Source organism: Nematolebias whitei, chromosome 20, assembly GCF_014905685.2.
Source record: "Nematolebias whitei isolate Nwh7 chromosome 20, NemWhi1, whole genome shotgun sequence".
Lineage (NCBI taxonomy): Eukaryota > Metazoa > Chordata > Actinopteri > Cyprinodontiformes > Rivulidae > Nematolebias > Nematolebias whitei.
The window spans coordinates 4,984,220-4,992,351 of NC_056517.1; the positions used below are offsets into that span (position 1 = coordinate 4,984,220).

General features: G+C 44.6%; 1 protein-coding gene and 1 long non-coding RNA gene across 2 annotated transcripts in view; both read right to left on the bottom strand.

Annotated features, from left to right (window-relative positions):
• The window catches only part of LOC119426809 (disco-interacting protein 2 homolog C), a 14,997-nt gene extending 14,751 nt beyond the window's left edge, over nucleotides 1-246 (bottom strand). The window contains exon 1 of the mRNA XM_037694390.1: nucleotides 236-246. The gene's annotated coding sequence lies outside the window, so the exon portion shown is untranslated. The remainder of the gene's footprint in view (nucleotides 1-235) is intronic.
• A 669-nt stretch (nucleotides 247-915) lies between these two features.
• LOC119426531 lies at nucleotides 916-2,791 on the bottom strand. The gene is made up of 3 exons (XR_005187625.1): nucleotides 2,688-2,791; nucleotides 2,307-2,416; nucleotides 916-959 (listed from the first exon to the last, which is right to left on the bottom strand). It is a non-coding gene; the product is annotated as an uncharacterized LOC119426531 (long non-coding RNA).
• Nucleotides 2,792-8,132: the final 5,341 nt, after the last annotated feature.

Consider the following 8,132-nt stretch of genomic DNA (forward strand, 5'->3'; position numbering starts at 1 on the left):
TCTCCAAAGTTTAAAAGAAGCTTCTTATGCTGAATTCCAGTCGTGCTTGACAGGAAAACATTTCTCAGAGCAAACCTGCAGAGTTGGACCCGTCCTGTTCTATTCTGGTAGAGTGACCCAGATACCTGGGCTCCCCAGGGAGTCCATCCATTTCTCTGACACAGTCTGAAACCACCTGAACTAAAGTTTTCTGTTCATACAAGAACTTATCTGTAGAGGCGGAGCGGGAACTTACAGGGGTTCGATCCGTCGGCTACCAGCAGCATGCGCAGAGAGCTTAGGTTGATGTCCTTCTGGTCTTTGTGGGCCACCAGAGCCCAGTGCATGTCTCTGGACTTCACACAGGCTACTTTAGCTGCAGGAAACACGATGAAACCCACAGTGAGTGTCAGCATTTCATCTGTTTGACTGGCAGCTGGGTAGAAATGAGTGACAGGAGTGGGTGGGGTGGGTGGGGTTGGAGCCTGACCTTTGTACTGGCAGACCTTCTGGATCCACGACAGAGGGTTGACCTTCATCAGTGAGTATGGCACGCTGATCACGTGCATCATGTTCATCACACTCTGCATGAAAACACAAGATTACTCAGAAGCATCCTCTGCACCATTCACAGTAAACCAAACTGGGACCATTTTAAAATCAAGTCCTAGATTTAACATCTAACTGGTCTGGGTGTGAAGCTGCTCTGATCCCAAACCAGCAGCAGGTCTCACCGTCAGGATGCCGTGCCACAGACCCACGTCCTTCTTAAAGTCCAAAACGTTCACTATGGTCTCGGCTGCAGAACAAGAATAGAAGCAGTATAAATCAGTAATGTGGGACTGAAACAAAGTGCAGTGTGTGTGAGTGTGTTTACCTTCCGTGTAGCTGCAGGACTGGGTGAGGGCCTGGCAGTGTGTCAGCAGAGCGATCCTCGTCACAGTGACTCCCAGCACGCTGCCGTCCTTACAGGTTTTATACTGAGAGGAAGAACAACACCGATCGTTGGGAAGCTTTCAGGAGGACTCAGTCAATAAATATGACATTTTAAAATATCCAATCTCATATTGATCCTGAAATAAACACAAAATACTTCCATTGATGTTTCCTTCATAATGTTTCAGTCTGTCTGTGCTTGCCTGTATGTTAGCAAAATATCAGATAAACTACTGAATGGATTTGATTAAAACTTGCAAGAAGAGATCAATGGATGTGCATGAAGTCAATCCAACTATTTATGAACTTGTTTTGCATTCTATTAAAAATATAGATGCGTATCTCTTTATCGTACTGGACAGTCATCGGATTCAGCAGCAACAGATGAGTTTAGTTTCAATTTACAATAAACTTGTTTATTTTCTGATTTTATATTGAGATTCCTCTTTAACTTGAACAAAAACATTCACAATAGTTTCTCGATACTTTGTGAGTTTTCAACGATTGTCAACTTTAATGTTACTCACATGATTGGGATGGTACAGAAAACATGTTAATGAAAAAAAAAGATACTTTGGGCAGGTGCCGCCATTTTGTAGTTTTCTTTCAATAAGCCCGTTCTGTATCGCCAGTATAAAAAACTACACTACCCAGAAGCCAATGGCGCTTCTGGCTGCTGCTTTCTGCCAAATGCAGGGAAAGCTTTGATCTGATCAGAACCTGACTAAAAAGTTTGGTCCTTATTCATAGTGACTTCGGCGCTCAGTGGATGCAGAGAGCCGTACGGAACCAACCGGGAACAGGACCAGAACCAGAACCAGACTTCCAGCCTCATCGGTCAACCTGAGCACTGCTTGCCGGCCCATGAGGCCTCTCGAGCGGGGAGGCGTCACTTGGAGGTCCGGTGTCTTTTTCCGGAGCTTTTTTCATTGGATCCCTCTGGATTATTTGAACTCAATCTGGACCATTATGTAGATTTCAACTGGACCAAGGCGGGTGAGTACCCATATAAAATGTTGCAGTGCTGTACAGTATATATATGTATGTTGTTGAAATTATGTAGGTTTAAGAGTTTAGAACATTGCAAGAGTGTGGGAAGGGTTTCTAAAGCCTTAAATATATATAAATGCTATAACGTTTCTACTTCGCGGTTGTTCACTTATGTCTGGAACGTAACCCCCGCGATAATCGAGCGACTTCTGTACTGCGAATAATGAAGATTCATCCAGTCAGATAAACTTTAGCACGAGAAGTTAAGCAGCGATGGAGAGACAGACGCTCCTGAGTGGGTGAGGCGACCAGAGGAACGCCGGCTCAGGTTTGAGTCAAACTGACGTCCTTGCTTCTGTTGACGTGTTCACAGAGTGTCGTTTGTTTGTCTGTCAGCTCACCTCTATGTAAGCGGTGTCGTTGTTTGCATCTTTGATGTGTGGGAACCAGTCTCGAGGGGGTTTGGAGAGGTGCTTCGACTCGGTAACAAACCACAGCAACTTGGGCCATCCTGCAGGTTTGTGCAGAGAATATGTGAGAGACAGAAAGGATCGACACTCAGAGACAGAGATCAGTGGTATGAACAAGAAAACAGGTCAAATATACACAAAGCTTTGTTTTGTCAGAAAAACATGCTTTAGCTTCAGCTCCTCAAATGATTGTAAATGTGCAGATTTGCAAAGTGCCCTCCTCCATGTCAGGTCTTTACAATTCAAACATGATTAATGGTTGACTTGTAAAGACCTGACGTGCAGGAGGACCTCCCAGAACTCCCCTTTCACCTTTGAACTGCGGGATCTCTCCGGTTGCACTCTTGGGAAGACCCTTATGGCAGGCATCGCTGGTCAATGCCACGGTAACGCCACAGCTCCCCAACAGGAATCCAATCTGCTGGCTGCCTGCATCCTGGTGGATGGTACAAAAACAGGAGGACAGGACAATCAAACAGAAGACCTTCTGTTCAGAGGCTTGTTTTCATTCATGGAGATAAAAATATGAAAATGAAAGAAATCAAAAAGTGTCTGCTGCCATGACACAAAACATACATTCAAGCACTTCACTTGCTTTTCCTTCCCAACACGCAGGGGCCTCATGTATCCAGGTGAGTACGCACGAAAACGTTGCATGTGCCAGGCTCCATGCACGTTAAGATGCACCAAAATGAACGTTGTGTGAACATGTGCGTAAATTCACGCATGTTTTTGACCTGCTGTGAGAATGTGCTGACCTCCACGCAAACCTCTTCAGTTATGATTTAAATCCAAACAAGGAAGCTGAAGCACATGCAACCTCAAACAACAGAACATTTAACACGCCTCAAACATGATCAAAACCACCTCACTGCAATGAAAACTGAAAAGTTTATTTTTCTTTTATTTATAAAATTAACTTTTTATCAAAAGTTATTTTTGTCACATGTACATGTAAACAAGGGCGACACGGTGAATCAGTTGGTAGAGCTGCTGCCTTTCAGCAAGCAGGTTTCCCTGGTACAAATCCCGGCCAGGGGCCCCTCTGGGTGGAGTTTGCATGTTCTCTCCGTGCACACGATGTGACTTCATGCATGTAGAGATGAGAGTCCTGCATGGAAAACATATTTGCTTCTATTCAGACGGAGTCGTGTCGAGCGAGGATTCGGACATTCCTTCATGTGCGCCCAATTCCACGTTGATAGGGATGTACAAAGGAAGTGTGCTTGGATTCATGTATACGCACTGTTTCATACATTCAGAGATTCAGAGAGATTTATTTGCCATTTGCACCACATGTGGTACATGTGGTGGAACGAGATTATGTCCACAGGGTCACAGTTACATCCAGCCATAAAATGTAAAAGAAAAACAGTAATAACATCTAAGATATGAATTAAGAAAAACATCAACTAAATATACACTAAGCACTAGTAGCATAAAAACATTACGTCAAACATCAGCATAAACATGAACATGAGTCTGTGTGAACAGATGAGAACGCATGAACACATCAACATGAAACAGATCAGCATCAACATGAAACAGATCAGCATCAACATGAAACAGATCAGCAGCAACATGAAACAGATCAGCAGCAACATGAAACAGATCAGCAGCAACATGATGTGATTTTTCACAGTGATTATTCTGGTTAGATATTCATGAGTCGAACAGCCTCATGGTAGAAGCTGTTCCTCAGTCTAGTGGTTCTACACTTAATGCTCCTTAACCTCCTTCCTGAGGAGAGCAGGGCAAAAAGTGTGTGTGCTGGGTGAGTGGGGTCCTTCATGATGCAGGTGGTCATCTTCCTGCATCTAGAGGTGTAGATGTCTGTGATGGTGCGGAGACTGACTCCAACATCTTCTGTGCAGCCTTCACCACTCTCTGCAAAGCTTTTCTTTCTGCAGCTGTGCAGCCTCCATGCCACACGTTGATGCTGGAGCACAGGATGCTCTCCACTGCACACCTGTAGAAGGAGGTGAGGACTGAGCTTCCCAGACCAGCTCGCCTCAGCCATCTGAGGAAGTAGAGTCTCTGATGAGCTTTCTTGATCAGGCTGGTGGTGGTGGTGCTCCAGCTGAGGTTGTTGTTCAGGTGCACACCCAAGTACTTGTAGCTGGAGACCACTTCCACCGCAAATCCTCCTATGTTTGGGGGGTGGGGTTGTAGACGTGTTTGTTCCTTCTGAAGTCAACAATCATTTCCTTCATCTTCTTCACAATGATGTGAAGATTATTCTCTTTGCACCAGCTCTCCAGGTGTTCCACCTCTTGCCTGTAGCTTGACTCATCATTGTTTGTGATGCATCCCACCACCGCTGTATCATCTGCAAACTTTACAATGTGACAGCCTGGATGGGTAGCTGCACAATCATACGTGAGCAGAGTGAACAGGAGAGGGCTCAGCACACATCCCTGAGGGAAGCCAGTGCTGAGGGTCATGGTGGAGAAGGAGAAGTTGTGGATCCTCACTGACTGTGGTCTGTTTGTTAAGAAGTCTAGTACCCAGTTGCAAATGGAGGGGCTTAGTCCTAATGTGAGTAGTTTGTCCATCAGGGTTTGGGGGATCATGGTGTTGAAGGCAGACGTGAAGTCCACAAAGAGCATACGGACGTAAGAGTTTTTCTGCTCCAGGTGGATGAGAGCAGTGTGGACCACAGAGAAGATGGCGTCTTCTGCTGATCGGTTCATGGATACTGGTGTGGGTCCTCGTTGATGTTGATGGTTGTTTTGATGTGGATCATGATCAGTTTTTCGAAGCATTTAGTGACAATCTGGGTGAGAGCCACTGGCCGATAGTCATTCAGACCAGTAGAGCTCTTTGGGACTGGGATGATGGTGGCAGTCTTCAGGCAGGTGGGAACTGTCTCCAGGGTAAGTGAGGAGTTAAAGATGTCTGCCAGCACCTCGCAGAGCTGATCAGCACATTCTTTCAACACTTTCCCAGGGATGTTGTCTGGGCCAGTTGCTTTGTGTGGATTAGTTAGTCCTCCTGAAAGTACTCCTTACTCCTTACTTCAGCTGAGGTGATGCTGAGAAGCTCTTCATCCGGTGGTGAGGTGAGTCTGGTGCTATGTGGTCTCTTCGGGTCTTCAAAGCGTGCATAGAACTTGTTGAGGGCATCAGGCAGAGAAGGGTCTTTGGGGCATTGTTCGCTCCTTCCTTTATAATCTGTTATGCACTTAATGCCCCTCCACATGCTCTGTGCGTCTTGTGAAGCTAATTGACCCTCGATCCTCTGTGCATATGTGGCCTTGGCCATCTTAATACCAACTACCAGTTCTTTCCTTGTCCTTCTCAGCTACTGTTTCCAGACCTTAAGGCAGTGTTCCTGGCTTCCAGCAGGGTGCGCACCTCTGCATTCAGCCAAGGTTTTCTGTGATGGTAGCTCTTAACATATCTTATGGTGGAGATGTCGTCAGTACATTTACTAATGTACCCCAGAACTGAGGATGCATATTGGTTCAGATCTAGCGCTCCTCCATTTTCAGCAGCTTCTCTGAAAACCTGCCAGTCTGTTTGTTCAAAAACAATCTCTCAGTATGGAGCCACTGTTCTGGATCCATGATTTAACACATCTGGGTTTATTTGTGTGTACGCTATTTTCTCAATTTATGCGCACGCCATGTTTCAGTAGGAAATCCACATGTCTTTGTTTGTGAAGCCCCTGGTGTCTATCTCTGTAGTCACTGTATGAGACGCAGTGTTCACCCTGAACAGGCTGAACGTCCACCACAGGCTCACAAGACAAACAACAGTTCACTCTTTCTCTCACGCCGAAGGACAATTTACTAACTACCCCAACATTCATGTTTTTGGTCAGTAGAAGGAAACGGGAGTAGAAAACCAGCGTGTGCACAAGGAAAACATGTACATGTAAAATCAACGCAGTCAAGCCAGGAGGTGAACCTGATACTTTCTGCCTGTGAGGCGACAGCTCTATCCACTGTTCCACTGTGCCACTCAGATCTAAAGCGTTTGAAGGGAAAATCCTGCAGCACAAGTCCAGATTGGGGGAAGGGGTTCAAGTGAGGTAAACGGCAAAAGATGTTTTCTACTGCAGCAAGTAATCACTGTGTGTAACCATGGCAACACTTAGCTGCACAAAGTGCTGCAAAGACAGGCAATGATGTCTCAATGTTAGCAGACTGACTGCAAACATTAAAGCTGGAAGAACTGAGTGAACTAAAACACAGACAGCAGCTGAAAACTTATGGAGCATATATATTTATGGCTAAAAACTTATTTTCAAGCAGACTGAAGATATTTCTAGTCTCTCAGACAACGGAACAAACTGGATCAGGTGCAACCTGCCATATATCAGTATTTTCTTCTACATCGTCTGTGATAGCAGACAGGGTTCTTTCCTGCTTCATGTTCAGACAGGATTAATCCTCAAATCTACTCACGTCCAGCAAAAAGCTAAAACTGAACATCACTAAGGTGATCACACAAACAAGACTGAAATAAAACACAGCAGGGAGGAACAATGTCCTGTCAAGTGACCTATGAACTCCAGCAGGGAAACTACAAACAAGCCATCATTTAAAAATACAAGAAAGATTGTATAGAACTACAAAAATGGCAGAAGTATCATGGTGAGTGATCTCATGACATACCTTGCGACTTAGAGGAACTTCTATGGGAACAGGAACCACCTCAGCAAGCAGACAGCCGTAAAAGGCCACCATGAAGGCCACGGGGTCATTGTTGGGGAACACCAGCGCCACCTACGGGAGAGAGAGAAGTTAGCAAGCAGTTTCAGGAATGCTAATGTAATGTTATGCATATAACTCCTGTTCTCTGACAAAAGGAACTATGTACAACATATGAAATGTGGAATATCAGACCTCTATGTGTCCTAACTTAAGACACCTCTAATTACGCTTTTGGGTAAATGACGTTATGCCGACAAGTGACAGGTGCTGTCACTTGCTGCATAGTGATGGTTTTTGAGTATTCTTGTACTCTATAATGTTATTGTTGTTTAAAATGAGGACAAAGCTCATCAAAGAGGCAGATACTGACGATGCTTATACAGAGGTGAACTAACAGGGACAATAATTTAATTTAAATCTGAGCCATTGTTGCGTTGTACTATGTGAACTGACTGAAAGGCAAGACTATTTTATTTCGAATAAGAAACTATTGTTTCACATTAGTAGTTCCAGGATCTTCAGTTTCTATTATTTTGTTTCAGGTCTGATAGATATCCTTCAGTAAGACCCAGACACCTGGCACTGACATCTGTCCTGAACAATCTTTAAAAATCAGCACAAAACACAGGTCTGAACTGTCTGAACTGCACACACATCTCAGGGGAAGAGTCCACCTTTACTGCCAAGTGAATAAAGATAATTCCACAGCGATCAGAATGTTTTTATTCAAAGTGGTTTACCAGCTGTAAGGTGAGACTCTCTTTGTTTAGAATTTGTTCAGACTGTGCTTATGGCTGGTTGGACCTGCTCTAAGATAGAGTGTCCTGTGTCAGTAGTAAAACAACAGTCTGAGTAGCATTATGCTGCATCAGAGATACCTAAATAAAAACAGGGATGTTGTTACATTCACAGTAAACCTGTGTAGAATAGTTGGTAGCTGGCAGTGCACCTTTTAACTGTGGTGGAGTTTTATGGGTAAAATCTCTGACTCCGAGAGCTTTGTGAAGTCTGTAATAATTGTATGCTCCTACGTATTAGCTATAGTCCCTTCTCAGCAGTGATGACCCAGACCCCGGACCTGTGGTCGGGGACTTCAC